Raw genomic sequence first — 18,591 nt, 5'->3', positions numbered from 1 at the left:
AAAGGAGAAAATAATTCCAAATGCGTTTATGGAGAGCTTTCAACTTGTATTTGGAAAGAAAAGAATAAATTCCAAGAGTGATGGTGCTGTGCCATGCAGTGGGAGGGCATTCATTTGCACCATGATGTGGAGTATGACAAGACACTCAACACAGGTCTGTTGTGGAGAAAAGAATCGTTTAATTGCTCGATCAAGGGAGACACGGGCTACACCAGTTGCTTAACTGGGTGCCTTCCCAACCGTTCTCGTCGAACACTTTAGGAGTTGTTCCTTTATACAGAATTCTTTACAAAGTCATCATTTACATTATCATTGGTCAGTCTTTCTATCGCGTGACAATTTTTCCAGTATCTTCCTTGGGTATGAACAGATGCATCCTGCCTCCTGCCAATAACAGGAACTCACTTCCTAGGACGTAAGACCTTCGTTCTGAATAACAGAAACTTACAACATTGTTCTGCAGTTGCACCTGATAATTTTACCACATAAGCAAATTGTGTTTTTGCCTTTCTAATCTAAAATGTGTTTAACTCTTTAATTCCCCCTTTGGTCATATGATTATTCTATTAACCCACCGTGACCAATCTTTTTACCTTACTAGACTCGTGTATCTCCCTCCCTAATTTCATTGATCAGGTGATAGGATTGGGACACTCATGACTCATATCAGGTATTCGTGTTGGTTTGGTTCTTCTCCCCTGTTACTTACTTTCAGCGAAGGCTTCCTTTCGTATTTCCGAGCGGTTTTTACCAGCGCTTTCATCCTTCTCCTCCTACATCTAAAGCACCATTCAAACAGTAACAAAAGTACAATCAACATCTGCACTAACACATGTGATATAATTCTTATCCAAGAGTGTACATGATTATTGTCCAAAATTTCATAGTCATATATACTATGGTTGACTGGCCAGCACTTTCTTTGTGTCCTTTTGCAGCTCAACAATCTTTTTCATCAGGATGATGTATTTTTGTCGTTGCTCACGGACACTCGTCTCCAACGTTGTCTGTTCCTCACTTAGGTTGGGAATGGGTTTTCCCTGAGGCTCTTCGAAACCCTCGTACCTCACCTTTATTGTGTCTACCACCGTTCCATTGACAGTTTCTTCTTTTAATTCTGGGTGTATAATATGTCCCTGAATATTAACCTCTTCTCTGGTCATGAAGCAAAAGTCAGTGGTAATGATGGGGCAGTGCGTTACTCCTCTCACAGTCATGTTAGTGGCTGTGGTGCTGACACATCATTGCCCATTACTTCATGAGGTTGCTGTTGTCTCAGAATCCAGCATCAGTGGGGTTATGCTCAGGATGCATCCTTCTGTATCCACAGTCATCTTGATCAAATTTGGGATGTTCTCAGCACAAAACAACCTGGTTATTCTTATAACAATCTTTAATGCACACACTCTTGGTGTCATCCCCCTTCTTAATAACGTATTGGTGCAGTTTGTGGTATCTGACCCGTGTTTGGTTTCTTATTTCTCCTATATTATCAAATTTATACAGGAGGTTTCCCTTGGTCACATCATATTGTGTATTGATAGTATATATCCAATTATATTCTGATGACTAGTTACACATTTAGTTTTAGGTAGTTTGCTGGCTGCTTCGAATAGTAATTTTATATGTCCATCTTGTTTGATGGCCTCGTCGTCAGAGGTAACAAACCCTCTCCTTCCCCATGCTACCATGTAGTAATGTACTACCTCAAAGGCATCATCATCATCATAGGCAGTCCCTCGAAGAGAGGGTGACTTGCTTCCATGCCAAAAAGGGATGAGTTCACAGGTTTTCAATGAATTCCAGGTCCCGAACTACATCATGAAGGGTGGAAGATGCCTGTGCGTGGATATTTTTAAAAGTCTGGTGGCCGTTGCACACCAGCCACCACACGGGCTTGTCAGAGCCAGGTCTTGGTTCAGTGGCAAAGATTACCCAAGACGACTGGAGACCAGCTCTGCTGTACGGACCTAGTGCACACACATATTGCAGTCTGGGCTGGCCCGTGCTGCCCCTAGGCCCTCGCCTCTTCTGAGCCCCAAACTCACACCTCTCCTGGGCCCCGGTCACTTCCATCTACAAGCTCTTGCTGCCCAATGGCATACCTACTACCTGTATATATATTCACTTTCTTTCCCTCTGCCAGTAATAAGGCTTCCGTCAGTGCGGTTAATTCTGCTACTTGGGCCGAAAGACTTCCGTCCAGCGCTCCCTGCATCACTACCTCGAGGTGCTGGTTTAATACCGCCCATCCCGTATGTGGGTGGCCGTCGACGTACCGTCGGGATCCGTCCACATACAATGTGAGGTCTGGGTTTTTGAGAGATACCTCATTCACATTCCTGGGGAATCTTCCCATTCTAATGCATTACACTCGTGGGGCTGCCCCCTAGTCAGGATTCCTTCTGCCGGGTTTTCCCCGGTGTCACTGACTATCTTTACTGATTCATGGCATTTTTAGATTGTTTCCAAACTTTTTAGTTTTTTTTTTCTAAACTGTTTAGTATTATTTCTTTTACAAAGGTTTCCAAACTCAAGATTTTCCAATACAACCAAAATGTTTATCAAGAAGAATATCTCAAAATCCCAATTCAAATACTGTACTGCCAATCTTTTTATTTAAAGCTCCTTTACTGAACTAGAAGCTTTCACGTCATTTAAAATTAAATTTTACACAAAGGAAAACGAGGGCGGAGCTTCCCCCAGCCTGTAGCCTCGAGAAACCTTTCAGGCTTTTTAAAAAAAAAGCATTACACTCTCCCTTCTCCTTTCTTTATCTTATTCATAAACTAAATTTATTATCTTTCAACCCAACATAATCAATGATTACGTGTTTTTTTTTAATAAGTAATTGGGCGTCTCGGCTGTAATAATCAAATTGAAAAGACAGCACTTTGTTACGAAATAAGACAATCGCATTTTTTCGCTGTAATCCAATTAAACGTCCAAATAATTTTTTTTTCGTGTGTAACTTATCAAAATAAATCCACATCTGTGTTTCTAACTTAAAATGTTATTCAATTCTATGAACACAATTCAACTTATTCACACTTTCTTAAAACTTCCCACATCTAGGACAACACTACAAAGGGTTAAAAAATTTCAGCTCTCTGCCTGAAAAAGTGGGTGGAGCTAGAACAAACATATAGATGCACCATTTCTCTTTTAAAAGACCGGCTTTCAGACAAATGAAAAGTTCATTAACTCCCACCTCAAATATTCTACAGTCAAGAACACTTCCACGCAACCACTTTCATTGAACAAAGCTTATTGACTGACCACCATCAAACCTGTTTTGGCCGTCTTTTTATTTTTTTATTTCTCCCACCATAATTTTTGTTTTGCAGGGTCTTCTTTGGGATCCCATCTGTCACTTAACATAGTAACTATCAAGTTATTATGGTCGTCGGCAAAATACCTACTCAGTGAATCTCCCGGCCCCCAATCTAGCATATCTATGTTTGGTACATCTAACCTTCAATCAGTTCGTTGTCCCCTTTAACCTGGTTTCCTCAAACCTAGGGTCTGCAATTACAAACCTACTAAGCCGATCCCACTTTGATAATTACTGTTGTGACCTCTTAACTACCCTCAAGTCTTTTACACCATTACAGACCTTTCTCACAAGTTTGGACACCCCAGGCAATCGCCAATTTTCGTGGCAGATTACATCAGATCTTTGATGGTATTTAAAATATACTCACTCGTGATGGTCTGCAAATGTCCGTATGTCTTTCATCCGGGTGCGTCCTGCCAGACTACGCCATTTGATGTGGAGTATGACAAAGACACTCAACACAGGTCTGTTGTGGAGAAAAGAATTGTTTAGTTGCTTGATCAAGGGAGACATGGGCTACACCAGTTCCTTAACGGGGTACCTTCCCAACCGTTCTCCTCGAACACTTTAGGAGTTGCTCCTTTATACAGAATTCTTTGCAAAGTAATCATTTACATTATCATTGGTCAGTTTTTCTATTGCATGACAATTTTTCCAATATCTTCCTTGGGTATGAACAGATGCATCCTGCATCCTGCCTCCTGCCAATAACAGGAACTCACTTCCTAGAACGTAAGACCTTCGTTCTGAGTAACAGGAACTTACAATATTATTCTGCGGTTGCACCTGATAATTTCATCACATAAACAAATTGTGTTTTTGCCTTCCTATTCTAAAACGTGTTTAACTCTTTAATTCCCCCTTCACACCAACACTGCTCCCAGTGCAGCGAGTTCTTTGACATAGATTTAGCAGAATGATGAACAAGTGATCCTCACAGGATCAGAGGGGCGACTGTAGGAAGAGCCATTCCATGCCCCCAAGGCTGTCAACATTAAATGGATGTATTCCTGGAGGTTTCATCACATGACCTCCGACCCCCAACCACCCGGTCAAACTTTTTTTCCCACCAACCCTGGATAATTTTGTAACTAATAAACAAAGGAGTTCAAAGTGAATGGGGGATAAAATAACACAACTATTTTAATGCCCCTGTAGTTTTCGCCCTAGTCGCTCACAGCAGAATCCAGGTGATTAATCTTTGTCAATGGCTCTGTGGGTAGCATGCTCACTTCGGAGTCAGAAGGTTGTGGTTCAATCCCACTCCAGAGGCTTAAGCACAAAAATCAAGGCTGTCACTCCAGTTTACTGCTGAGGGAGCGTTGCACTGTCGAAGGTGCTATCTTTCATAGAAACATAGAAAATAGGTGCAGGAGTAGGTCATTCGGCCCTTCTAGCCTGCACCGCCATTCAATGAGTTCATGGCTGAACATTCAACTTCAGTACCCCATTCCTGCTTTCTCGCCATACCCCTTGATCCCCCTAGCAGTAAGGACCTCATCTAACTCCTTTTTGAATATATTTAGTGAATTGGCCTCAACAACTTTCTGTGGTAGAGAATTCCACAGGTTTACCACTCTCTGGGTGAAGAAGTTCCTCCGCATCTCGGTCCTAAATGGCTTACCCCTCATCCTTAGACTGTGACCCCTGGTTCTGGACTTCCCCAACACTGGGAACATTCTTCCTGCATCTAACCTGTCTAACCCCGTCAGAATTTTATATGTTTCTATGAGGTCCCCTCTCATTCTTCTGAACTCCAGTGAATACAAGCCCAGTTGATCCAGTCTTTCTTGATAGGTCAGTCCCGCCATCCCGGGAATCAGTCTGGTGAACCTTCGCTGCACTCCCTCAATAGCAAGAATGTCCTTCCTCAGGTTAGGAGACCAAAACTGTATACAATACTCCAGGTGTGGCCTCACCAATGCCCTGTACAACTGTAGCAACACCTCCCTGCCCCTGTACTCAAATCCCCTTGCTATGAAGGCCAACATGCCATTTGCTTTCTTAACCGCCTGCTGCACCTGCATGCCAACCTTCAATGACTGATGTACCATGACACCCAGGTCTCTTTGCACCTCCCCTTTTCCTAATCTGTCACCATTCAGATAATAGTCTGTCTCTCTGTTTTTACCACCAAAGTGGATAACCTCACATTTATCCACATTATACTTCATCTGCCATGCATTTGCCCACTCACCTAACCTATCCAAGTCGCTCTGCAGCCTCACAGCATCCTCCTCGCAGCTCACACTGCCACCCAACTTAGTGTCATCCGCAAATTTGGAGATACTACATTTAATCCCCTCATCTAAATCATTAATGTACAGTGTAAACAGCTGGGGCCCCAGCACAGAACCTTGCGGTACCCCACTAGTCACTGCCTGCCATTCTGAAAAGTACCCATTTACTCCTACTCTTTGCTTCCTGTCTGACAACCAGTTCTCAATCCATGTCAGTACACTACCCCCAATCCCATGTGCTCTAACTTTGCACATCAATCTCTTGTGTGGGACCTTGTCGAACGCCTTCTGAAAGTCCAAATATACCACATCAACTGGTTCTCCCTTATCCACTCTACTGGAAACATCCTCAAAAAATTCCAGAAGATTTGTCAAGCATGATTTCCCTTTCACAAATCCATGCTGACTTGGACCTATCATGTCACCTCTTTCCAAATGCACTGCTATGACATCCTTAATAATTGATTCCATCATTTTACCCACTACCGATGTCAGGCTGACCGGTCTATAATTCCCTGTTTTCTCTCTCCCTCCTTTTTTAAAAAGTGGGGTTACATTGGCTACCCTCCACTCCATAGGAACTGATCCAGAGTCAATGGAATGTTGGAAAATGACTGTCAACGCATCCACTATTTCCAAGGCCACCTCCTTAAGTACTCTGGGATGCAGTCCATCAGGCCCTGGGGATTTATCGGCCTTCAATCCCATCAATTTCCCCAACACAATTTCCCGGCTAATAAGGATTTCCCTCAGTTCCTCCTCCTTACTAGACCCCCCGACCCCTTTTATAACCGGAAGGTTGTTCGTGTCCTCCTTCGTGAATACCGAACCAAAGTACTTGTTCAATTGGTCCGCCATTTCTTTGTTCCCCGTTATGACTTCCCCTGATTCTGACTGCAGGGGACCTACGTTTGTCTTTATGAGACATTAAACCGAGACCTCCATCTGCTATCTCAGGTGGATGCAAAATATCCCATGGCAATATTTCGAAGAAGAAGCCCAGCGGGAGATCGAGAGCCAGCGGCAGTTGGTGAGAGGGGAGCGGCCTATAAAAGGCCCAGCGGGAGATCGAGAGCCAGCAGCAGTTGGTGAGAGGGGAGCGACCTATAAAAGGCCCAGCGGGAGATCGAGAGCCAGCGGCAGTTGGTGAGAGGGGAGCGACCTATCAAAGGCCCAGCGGGAGACCGAGAGCCAGCGGCAGTTGGTGAGACACGGGAGCGGCCTATAAAAGGCCCAGCGGGAGATCGAGAGCCAGCAGCAGTTGGTGAGACGCGGGAGCAGCCTATCAAAAGGCAGCTACAGCGGGAGAGAAAGCAAAATAGAAGTAGAAAGTAATCAAAAAGTGACGTCACAGCCAATGGGGTAAGTGATTGGCTGGTGATTGGTGAGTAGCTTTTCTTTTCTTTTTTATATCAGTAAGTGAACTGTAACATTGTTATTACCAATTTAAGTGTATCTAAGGTTAAGGCATGGCAGGAGAGCTCGGCCATGTGATATGCTCCTCCTTACCATGTGGGAACTCGGGGACACTTCCGGTGTCCCTGGGCGCTACGTGTGTGGGAAGTGTATCCGCCTCGAGCTCTTGACGGTCCGCGTTGCGGAATTGGAGCTGAGGGTGGATTCACTCTGGAGCATCCACGATGCTGAGAATGACGTGAGTATCACGTGTAGTGAGTTGGTCTTACCGCAGGAGAAGGGTCCACAGCCAGATAGGGAATGGAAGACCAGCAGGAAGAGCAGTGCAAGAAAGATAGTGCAGGGGTCCCCTGTGGTCATCCCCCTGCAAAACAGATACACTGCTTTGAGTACTGTTGGGGAGGATGACTCATCAGGGGAGGGCAGCAGCAGCCAAGTTCATGGCACCGTAGGTGGCTCTGCTGCAAAGGAGGGCAGGAAAAAGAGTGGGAGCTCGATAGTGATAGGGGATTCGATGGTGAGGGGAATAGATAGGCGTTTCTGCGGACGCAACCGAGACTCCAGGATGGTATGTTGCCTCCCTGGTGCAAGGGTCAAGGATGTCTCGGAGCGGGTGCAGGACATTCTGAAATGGGAGGGAGAACAGCCAGTTGTCGTGGTGCACATTGGTACCAACGACATAGGTAAAAAAAGGGATGAGGTCCTACGAAAAGAATTTAAGGAGCTAGGAGCTAAATTAAAAAGTAGGACCTCAAAAGTAGTAATCTTGGGATTGCTACCAGTGCCACGTGCTAGTCAGAGTAGGAATCGCAGGATAGCGCAGATGAATACATGGCTTGAGCAGTGGTGCAGCAGGGAGGGATTCAAATTCTTGGGGCATTGGAACCGGTTCTGGGGGAGGTGGGACCAGTACAAACCGGACGGTCTGCACTGGGCAGGACCGGAACCAATGTCCTCGGGGGAGTGTTTGCTAGTGCTGTTGGGGAGGAGTTAAACTAATATTGCAGGGCAATGGGAACCTATGCAGGGAGACAGAGGGAGACAAAAATGAGGCAAAAGCAAAAGACAGAAAGGAGATGAGGAAAAGTGGAGGGCAGAGAAACCCAAGGCAAAGAACAAAAAGGGCCACTGTACAGCAAAATTCTAGAAGGACAAAGGGTGTTAAAAAAGCAAGCCTGAAGGCTTTGTGTCTTAATGCAAGGAGTATCCGCAATAAGGTGGATGAATTAACTGTGCAAATAGATGTTAACAAATATGATGTGATTGGGATTACAGAGACGTGGCTCCAGGATGATCAGGGCTGGGAACTCAACATCCAGGGGTATTCAACATTCAGGAAGGATAGAATAAAAGGAAAAGGAGGTGGGGTAGCATTGCTGGTTAAAGAGGAGATTAATGCAATAGTTAGGAAAGACATTAGCTTGGATGATGTGGAATCTATATGGGTAGAGCTGCAGAACACTAAAGGGCAAAAATCGTTAGTGGGAGTTGTGTACAGACCTCCAAACAGTAGTAGTGATGTTGGGGAGGGCATCAAACAGGAAATTAGGAGTGCATGCAATAAAGGTGCAGCAGTTATAATGGGTGACTTTAATATGCACATAGATTGGGCTAGCCAAACTGGAAGCAATACGGTGGAGGAGGATTTCCTGGAGTGCATAAGGGATGGTTTTCTAGACCAATATGTCGAGGAACCAACTAGGGGGGAGGCCATCTTCGACTGGGTGTTGTGTAATGAGAGAGGATTAATTAGCAATCTCATTGTGCGAGGCCCCTTGGGGAAGAGTGACCATAATATGTGGAATTCTGCATTAGGATGGAGAATTAAACAGTTAATTCAGAGACCATGGTCCAGAACTTAAAGAAGGGTAACTTTGAAGGTATGAGGCATGAATTGGCTAAGATAGATTGGCTAATGATACTTAAGGGGTTGACTGTGGATGGGCAATGGCAGACATTTAGAGACCGCATGGATGAATTACAACAATTGTACATTCCTGTCTGGCGTAAAAATAAAAAAGGGAAGGTGGCTCAACCGTGGCTATCTAGGGAAATCAGGGATAGTATTAAAGCCAAGGAAATGGCATACACATTGGCCAGAAATAGCAGCGAACCTGGGGACTGGGAGAAATTTAGAACTCAGCAGAGAAGGACAAAGGGTTTGATTAGGGCAGGGAAAATGGAGTACGAGAAGAAGCTTGCAGGGAACATTAAGGCGGATTGCAAAAGTTTCTATAGGTATGTAAAGAGAAAAAGGTTAGTAAAGACAAACGTAGGTCCCCTGCAGTCAGAATCAGGGGAAGTCATAATGGGGAACAAAGAAATGGCAGACCAATTGAACAAGTACTTTGGTTCAGTATTCACTAAGGAGGACACAAACAACCTTCCGGATATAAAAGTGGTCAGAGGGTCTAGTAAGGAGGAGGAACTGAGGGAAATCTTTATTAGTCGGGAAATTGTGTTGGGGAAATTGATGGGATTGAAGGCCGATAAATCCCCAGGGCCTGATGGACTGCATCCCAGAGTACTTAAGGAGGTGGCCTTGGAAATAGCGGATGCATTGACAGTCATTTTCCAACATTCCATTGACTCTGGATCAGTTCCTATCGAGTGGAGGGTAGCCAATGTAACCCCACTTTTTAAAAAAGGAGGGAGAGAGAAAGCAGGGAATTATAGACCGGTCAGCCTGACCTCAGTAGTGGGTAAAATGATGGAATCAATTATTAAGGATGTTATAGCAGCGCATTTGGAAAATGGTGACATGATAGGTCCAAGTCAGCATGGATTTGTGAAAGGGAGATCATGCTTGACAAATCTTCTGGAATTTTTTGAGGATGTTTCCAATAAAGTGGACAAAGGAGTACCAGTTGATGTGGTATATTTGGACTTTCAGAAAGCTTTCGACAAGGTCCCACACAGGAGATTAATGTGCAAAGTTAAAGCACATGAGATTGGGGGTAGTGTGCTGACGTGGATTGAGAACTGGTTGTCAGACAGGAAGCAAAGAGTAGGAGTAAATGGGTACTTTTCGGAATGGCAGGCAGTGACTAGTGGGGTACCGCAGGGTTCTGTGCTGGGGCCCCAGCTTTTTACATTGTGCATTAATGATTTAGACGAGGGGATTAAATGTAGTATCTCCAAATTTGCGGATGACACTAAGTTGGGTGGCAGTGTGAGCTGCGAGGAGGATGCTATGAGGCTACAGAGTGACTTGGATAGGTTAGGTGAGTGGGCAAATGCGTGGCAGATGAAGTATAATGTGGATAAATGTGAGGTTATCCACTTTGGTGGTAAAAACAGAGAGACAGACTATTATCTGAATGGTGACAGATTAGGAAAAGGGAAGGTGCAACGAGACCTGGGTGTCATGGTACATCAGTCATTGAAGGTTGGCATGCAGGTACAGCAGGCGGTTAAGAAAGCAAATGGCATGTTGGCCTTCATAGCGAGGGGATTTGAGTACAGGGGCAGGGAGGTGTTGCTCCAGTTGTACAGGGCCTTGGTGAGGCCACACCTGGAGTATTGTGTACAGTTTTGGTCTCCTAACTTGAGGAAGGACATTCTTGCTATTGAGGGAGTGCAGCGAAGATTCACCAGACTGATTCCCGGGATGGTGGGACTGACCTATCAAGAAAGACTGGATCAACTGGGCTTGTATTCACTGGAGTTCAGAAGAGTGAGAGGGGACCTCATAGAAACGTTTAAAATTCTGACGGGTTTGGACAGGTTGGATGCAGGAAGAATGTTCCCAATGTTGGGGAAGTCCAGAACCAGGGGTCACAGTCTAAGGATAAGGGGTAAGCCATTTAGGACCGAGATAAGGAGAAACCTCTTCACCCAGAGAGTGGTGAACCTGTGGAATTCTCTACCACAGGAAGTAGTTGAGGCCAATTCACTAAATATATTCAAAAGGGAGTTAGATGAAGTCCTTACTACTCGGGGGATCAAGGGGTATGGCGTGAAAGCAGGAAGGGGATACTGAAGTTTCATGTTCAGCCATGAACTCATTGAATGGCGGTGCAGGCTAGAAGGGCTGAATGGCCTGCTCCTGCACCTATTTTCTATGTTTCTATAAGAACAGGGGAGTTATCCCCAGTGTCCTGGTCAATATTTATCCCTCAAACAACATCACTAAAACAGATGACCCAGCCATTATCACATTGTTATTTGTGGGAGCTTGCTGTGCGCAAATTCGTCGGCACATTTCTTACATTCCAATAATAACTAAACGCCAAAAAACAAGGTACTTCATTGGCTGTAATGCGTTTTGGAATGTCCAATGGTCATGAAGAACATAAGAATTTGGAACAGGAGTAGGCCATCTAGCCCCTCGAGCCTGCTCGAGGGTGCTGTATAAATGCAAGTATTTCTTTCTTTAATTCCTGGAGACTCCAGGACAATCCTGGATGGTTGGTATCCCTACTTGATCCTCTTGCTGCACTTCCTAGTAGTTGGGCAGAGATCTGGCAGCAAAGGTCAGGGAAAAAGTGAAATAATTTCTGTTCACAAAGGTAAGGGATGGCAGTGCTGCTGCGAGTGGAACGCTTTGATTTCCACAGTGGCTGAACAGCCTGCTGACATTTAAGGGTAGATTTTCCCCTTTTTCCCCTGGGAAATACTTATTTCCCAAACACAGCAAAAAGAAAATGGGGGAGGCCTTCACCTCTGCACCCACTCCCACAACACTGCCCTGACATTTCCGGAGCTTCTCAAATGGGCTGAATGGGGCCTGTAGCTGCAGTAGGTGCAGGCCCAGTGGTGGCATGCAGATGAGGCAGAAGGGGACATTCCAAGCCCTCGCACCTCACTTTCCTCTATGACTATCTAGAGCTGATAATTGGGATTAGACTGGATAACCTCTAGTTGGCTCGTGCAGATATAATGGTAAGTACTGCAGGGAATCGTATTAGGCCAGGGTGATTTCCTGGACTTTCGCTTGCCTGGATGGGTCGGAGAGGAATTTTCCCAGATTTTTTTCCCCTAAATTGGCCTGAGTTTTTTCTGGTTTTTGTCTCTCCCAGGAGATCACATGGCTCCAGTTGGGGTGGAGTGTAGAATGTTTTAGTTTAAGGGGTGTTGCAGTTGTGTGAGGTGGACTGATTGGACTGGGTGCTCTTTACCTTTCTGCTATTGTTCATTGGTTTATATATAACCTTCAGGGCTGCTGACCGAGGGCCGTGTGGCTCTTTGTCGGCCGGCGCAGACACAATGGGCCGAAATGGCCTCCTTCTGTGCTGTAAATTTCTATGCTTCTATGTTTCTATGACTCGCTGTGAAGTGCCCGAATAGACCCTGAGACACTCATTACAACACTGCTGCTTCTGAGGAGGCTCATTCCTTTAATCAACAAGGCTGCAGGTAACCACAGGAAACAGTTAATTGCTTTTGTACCACTGTACTACATTGTGCTATGTTTGTGTAATCCACAGGTAATGCAGGTGTACTGGCAAAATAATTTGGCATTGAAGTAACACATGAGTGTTATGTGTGGGAGCAATGCAAGATCTTCCTTCTTGTTATCCGCCCTCCTCAAGGCTCGATGAGATCATAACTGAAACTGATAAAGATCCATCAACACAAATGTTAATACCTTGATTGAGGAAAGATAAAAATCTTAAGTTGAACCTGAATAATAGCATTGGGACTTCTGAAATATGTGCATTGGGATGTCCTGGGATGCCTCATTTATATAGCGCCTTTCACAACCTCAGGACATCCCGAAGCACTGCACGGGCAATGACGTACTGTTGATGTGTAGTCATTGTAAACTTGACAGTCATTTTGTGCACAGCAAGGTGCCACAAACATCAATTAAATAAATGACCAGATAATCTGTTTTTGGTAGAGTTTGTTGAGGGCTAAAAATATTAGCCAGGACACTCTGCCCTTCTTCAAGATGTGCCATGGGATCTTCTACATCCATCTGTGGGGCCGGACAAAAGGCAGCATGGCCACCAGTGCAGCATGTCCTCAGTACTGCACTAGATTGTCAACCTGGATTCAGTGCTCAAATCTCTCGAGTGGGACTTAACCCCACAACCTTCTGAAGTCCAGATTCTACTTTTTCTAGAGAAATAGAATTCAAAGAAGAGAAGTTATGTTAAACTTATGTAGAACCTTGGTTGGACCTCACTTAAAGAGTACTGTGCAGATTTCTGGTCTCTACCCATTTTTGTTTCTTGTTTAGGGCTGTCCAGGGCCTAGAGATGGGAATGATCTATAATCATCAGGTGCTCAGAGAAGGAAGCAGCGCTGTAAGAGTTATTATTATGGCGTCAGCTGTGGCTCAGTGGGTAGCACGCTCACCTCTGAATCTTGAGCACATCAATCTAGGCTGAAACTCCAGTGCAGTGCTGAGGGAGTGTTGCACTGTCGGAGGTGCAGTCCTTCAGATGAGACGTTAAACCGAGGTCCCGTCTGCTCTCTCAGGTGGACGTAAAAGATCCCATGGCACTATTTTGAAGAAGAGCAGGAGAGTTATCCCTGGTGTCCCAGCCAATATTTATCGTTCAATCAACATAACAAAAATGGATTATCTGGTCATTATCACATTGCTGTTTGTGGGAGGTAGCTCTGTGCAAATTGGCGACACATTTCATACATTTCCACAGTGACTACACTTCAAAAAGTACTTCATTGGCTGTCAAGCACTTTGGGACATCTGGTGGTCGTGAAAGGTACAATATAAATATAAGTCTTTCTTTCTTTCTTTCTAATTCTTAGGCCTAGAAATTTGATCATGCAGCACCCATTTTCTGAGCACCAAACGACCTCCACAGCCTCTACTATGGTGAGCAGGAAGTGTATTCTCATTGCGAGCTGGAAACGCGCTGTCTGCCATATTGGTGTCGGCAAATATAGGCATACAGGACCCATGTCTTAAAAAGGCATTAGTGCTTTGCATATTCAAATAGGGGACCTTACACCTGTTTGAGGCCTCCACTGCAATATTAGGTTGCCATGAATGCAGCCAACACCGACCAGAAAAACCAGGTCGACATGAAACCTAATAGGCGGTCCTTAATTGGACCGCTGCAGCCTGCAACCAACCAATTGAGTGTTTAAAATATACTTACCTGAATGTGGAGTCCAGAGGAGCAGGAGTGTTCCTCCAGGCTCTACAATCAAACTACACTGGTCATTGTGCCCCTTCGGATTGGATGGAGTGTAAAATGGGCGTTCAACCCTAAACCGGGGGGTTAGGTTAAAATTGAGGCTCAAGTCTCTGTCGACTCAAAGTTTCCTCTAGCATACAGTTGGAAAAACAAAGGCTATTCTTTTTGATCCCCCAAATTCCCAGGAGTTTTTGCCCCGAACACCATGAACCTTCCTGGCTGCCTTCTCAGTTTAAGTCTTCAGGTGCAGAATCTCAGCGTGGTGCTTGAACCTGTACAACCATTTCATCGCCATGGCAGCTTTCTTCTATCTTCATAACATTGTCCATATTTTACTCCATTGTCTTCACTCCATCTTATTGCTGGATGCTCTGTTAGTCAATTTGCCCCAACTCTGGTAATCCTTCCCAAAATCCCTTCAGCTTTACCCTCCCTACTTTCAAAATCCTGTTATAAACCTCTCTGCCTTATACCTCCCTCTCACCTTTACAAGCCTTGCAAAACTCACCTTTTCAATGAACCTTTTAATCAACTTTCCCAACCCTTCCACAAAGGCTTAGGAAGTCTGTCCCTTTTCCCCCTCTGTTAAGTGTCTTGTGATATTGTTCTACATTAAAGGCATTATGTAAATGAAAATTGTCATTGTTGTTATTCGTCCCTTTATTACCACAAGGCTTGACTTTGCTTCCCACCTATGACAAACTACAGCTCATCCAGAATGCCACCATTCATCCTCTTGCCCACTTAAAGCTTCTCACTTACTCTGTCCTTTACAGGCTCCATTGGCTCTCCCATGCTCCTGATAATCAATTTCTAAATCCTTTTGTCACATCACTACTTCAATTACTTTCAGCTCCTGATCTTCCTGCTCAGTCCGTGTTTTGAATTGGCATGGTTTAGTACTTTCCTCGTATTAAAATCAGTCACAAGCCTGACATCATCCACTGTCCTTCAGAATGATAATCTGATCATCTCCTGCTGAGTGATTTACAATTCCTTCTGATCACTCCCTTTCCTTTTTTCTGTTTCTCCAATTTTGTCCCCTCCTGACCTGAAGGCGGCCACTCATGCTGGGGTTCAGTCCCATGAGTATCATCAACCCTCCAGTCTATTGCCGAAGTGGTTATTTTTCATTTGTGAACCCTGGCAGTGAATCTTGTCAGATTATTTGACCCTGGGGGCATCACAGCTGAGTCTTTCCTCACCCTATATCCATATGTGTACATTACAGCAGGGTCACTGAATTACAATTAGGATTGTGATCTCACTTCGCCACCCCCTTCCCTCGTCCTGTCTACATTTAGTTGCAGTGACCCACTGCTGAGATCAGCACACATGGATCAAACCTGACACCTTTCCTCATCTATATGACCAAGTACCATTTAATATTGAGCATCTACTCACAGAATCTTTAAGGGATCCCTAGAGATGATACAAAACTTGGATGCCTGTCCTAACTCACACCAAGTCCTGCTCACCCATCACCCCTGTGCATCTACATTGGCTTCTGGTTAAGCAACGCCTGGATTTCAAAATTCTCATCCTTATTTTCAAATCCCTCTGTGGTCTCGCCCCACCCTATCACCGCAATCTCCTCCTTCCCCACAATGCCCCAAGATGTCTGCGTTCCTCTAATTCTGCCCTCTTGAGCATCCCTGATTATAATCACTCAACCATTGGTGGCCATGCTTTCTGTTGCCTAGGCCCCAAGCTCTGGAACTCCCTGCCGAAACCTCTCTGTCTCTTTTTCCTCATTGAAGACACTCTTTAAAACATACCTCTTTGACTAAGCTTTTGGTCACCTGCACTAATTTCTAATTATGCAGTTCGGTGTCAAATTTTTAATCTCATAATACTCCTGTAAAGCGCTTTGGGATGTTTCACTCCATTAAAGGTGCTATATAAATACAAGTTGTTGTTGTTGTTGCTTATTTTCTTCAGCCCTTGTAAGCACCCTGCTTCTCTCCTTTGCCAAACAGGTGGGAATTTGAATGTCCATTCTCTCTGCATCTCTATGGATGTCATCAGTGTCACTTTTTGATTGACTTGCCAGTGTGGTTCTTCCTCCGACAAATGGCCAGATTGAAACTGGTCAAGTTCAACCTCCAGCCAAGGTTGAGCACATTGAAAGTTTGTTTTAGTCTCAATGCTCCAACGTAGTAGTTACAGGTGATTTCGCAGGAACCCACCACAAACGATAATCCTCTTGTGTGAACAGCAACAACTTGCATTTATATAGTGCCTTTAATGTAGAAAAATATCCTAAGGTGATACAGAGGTGTGATCAGAAAAAACGGATGCTGACCATGAAGGAGATGTTAGGAGGGGTGACTAAAAGCTTGGTAAAACAGGTGGGTTTTAAGGAAGGTCTTTCAAGAAGAGAGGGAGTAGAGGCGTGGAGGGATTTAGGGAGGAAGCATGCTGAAATGGCTGAAGATACGGCCAACGATGTGGGGAGAAGGAAGGGGAGGATGCACAAGAGGTCAGAGAAATGGAGAGTTTGGGCGGGAGGGTCGTAGAGCTGGAGAAACATAGAAGAAACATAGAAACATAGAAATTTACAGCGCAGAAGGAGGCCATTTCGGCCCATCGTGTCCATGCCGGCTGACAAAGAGCTGCACGGCCCTTGATCGGCAGCCCTAAAGGTTACATATAAACCTATGAACAGTGATGGAAAGGCAAAGAGATAGGTTGGTAAGAGACCATGAAGACATTTGAACACGAGTGAGAAATTTAAACTTGATGTGTTGGGGCCCTGGGAGCCAATGTAGGTCAGCGAGTACAGGGGTGACAGATGAGCGGGATTTGATGCAGGATAGGATACAGTACAGTCTCGGATGAGCTGAAGTTTACAAAGGGTGGAGGATGGGAGGGCGACGAGAAACGCATTGGAATAGTTAAATCTCAAGACGACAAAAAGCATGATGACAGCTTCAACAGCAGATGGGCTGAGGTCAGAGCAGAGGTAAGTGATGGAGGTGTTATGGAGAAAATATAAGGTTAGAAGCTCAGCTCGGGGTCAAATAGAAAACAAAGTTTGCGAACAGTCTAGTTTAGCCAGAGAACAATGGCCAGAGAGGGGGATGGAATTGGTGACAAGGGAAAGGAACTTGTGGCGGAGGCTGAAGAAAATTGTGGTGAAATGCACTCTGTAGCGCCCATCATTTGAGTGCTACGAGGCCTCTTAAACTATGAGAATGGCGTCTGCATGCACACTTCTGACGGGAAGTGCGCAGGACTCCATATTTGTAAAGGGGTTAGCGCACGAACAGCTAACGACCGGTGGCAGCATGCAGAGCAGGCAGATAATGACGTCAATCAGCGTGCAATGCTGATTTGACACCAGTGCTGCTCCACACTCCAGCTTACGCCCTCTCTTAACCTCACACAGCTGAAAATGCATTGAATGGCATGAAGGACCCCTCCACCAATGCTATTTAAAGGGATAATCAACTACTTATAGGTTAGTTCTGGATTATTTCTTCTGTTTGATGCTGCAATTCTGTTAGTTTTGGGGGCTTTTCCATACTTGTTTAACGTTTCAGTAGTCTACAGGATGTGGTATGGCTGGTGCTGAAGTACATTTTTGGTGGCTTAAAGGCTTGTGCACAAATCAGTTGCATCCAGACATGGGCTTCCTCTTGGCATTGAGCATGACTAGGAAAATGAGCAGAGGCCACGCAGAGCAGGACCAGCTGCTCGAGGAGGGAGGAGGCACTTGTGTGTGCCTTCCGCCGAGCTGACGCCTGCGCTATTCTTTCCCGTAGCCGTGGCACTAGCGCACTTGTGCCTGGCATTTCACCACAAGCAGATCCCGCCTCTATTCTATCCTCTAAATTACGCACAGTAGCTGAGCTGCTGGCTGCAACTGTGAAATTGAGTGATGGAGTCCCTTCATCTTCACTGTCTTCCTGCTCTTCCTCTGCTGCCTTGGCAGGTTCCAGTCCTCGAGTATCTGAAATGAAAAAGGGTTAAGGATTGGGTTGAGGCAAGGAGAGAAAGTAAGAAGTGCATGCTTACACCATGCGCAGCTTGTAAATCAGGAGAGATTAAGGAATGAAGAAGAAGTGGGATGAGAGGAGGAGGATTAGGTATGCGAATAACTTCATCTTCAATGGATTCACCCCTGCTGGTGGCCATGGCCTCAGCCATGGCCCTTCCCATAATAGACAGCACTGTCTCCTCCAAGGGTTAAAACATACAGGTGCTGTCTCCTGTTGTGCACCATCTCCTGCAAGAAAGAGGGAAGTGTGTCAGTGAGTGTTGTGCTTGGGTGATGTGGCTATAATGGTTGAATAACATAACATAAGAATTAGGAGCAGGAGTAAGCCATTCAGCCCCTCAAGCCTGCTCATGGCTGACCTATCTCAACTTTACTTTCCTGCACTATTCCCATATCCTTTGATTGCCTTAATATCCAAAAATCTATTGATCTCCGTCTTGAATATACTCAAAGACGGAGCCTCGACAGCACTCTTGGGTA

Source organism: Pristiophorus japonicus, chromosome 14 (assembly GCF_044704955.1).
Source record: "Pristiophorus japonicus isolate sPriJap1 chromosome 14, sPriJap1.hap1, whole genome shotgun sequence".
NCBI lineage: Eukaryota > Metazoa > Chordata > Chondrichthyes > Pristiophoridae > Pristiophorus > Pristiophorus japonicus.
Note: the sequence above shows the minus strand (reverse complement) of the source record.